Genomic DNA, 716 nt, shown 5'->3' on the forward strand with positions numbered 1-716 from the left:
GGGGAGAGCAGGATACCCTTTCGTGCTCTGCCTGTGGCTCAGTTCAAATTTGGGAACAGGGAATTACCTGGGGAAAGTAAAGTGGGGGGCCTGTTGGAGAATAAAGATTTTTCTTAGACTCTGAGCCTGGCTGTTTTCATCTTCTGACTCTGACTCTGGGCCTTCCAGTTCACTTCCCACTGGCATGAGGTATCTTCCCCAGAGCCAGCTGAAAGCAATGGCCGAGGAGCAGACCTAGCCATCCTCCTTGGGGAAGGGCCTCCAAAGCTGATTTCCCCCCTGGTGGGGGGCTCAGCCCTTGGTTAGGGAAAAACAGGGAGGCCCTGGAGCTGCCCCCCACTCCCCATGTTGGAACATCTGTGTTTAAGTGTGATTGCTGTACTCCTTTCACTGTTTGACTGTGCCACTGTCTGTGTATATAGTGATTACACCTGCTGTACTCTTATGGACTCGATGGCAGTGGGTATGGGTTTGGTACTCTTATGAGGCCCTTGTGAGAATCAGGACATCTGAACTTCCAGCTCAGACCTGGCTTCCAGGTCCTACTGTTAGGTCTCAGCTAAGGCTGCTTACTATAATGTTAGAGTAGATTGGATGAAACCCTGAATGCAAATGGATGCTCCTGCCAAGTGAGAAGGCAGGACTCCACCTCTGACTGGCACCACTCCCAGCCCTGCCTTAGGTCCCTAGCAACAGCTCCGCGTCTCCGTCTGAGG

The sequence above is a fragment of the Elephas maximus genome, chromosome 3 (genome assembly GCF_024166365.1).
Source record: "Elephas maximus indicus isolate mEleMax1 chromosome 3, mEleMax1 primary haplotype, whole genome shotgun sequence".
Taxonomy (NCBI): Eukaryota; Metazoa; Chordata; class Mammalia; order Proboscidea; family Elephantidae; genus Elephas; species Elephas maximus.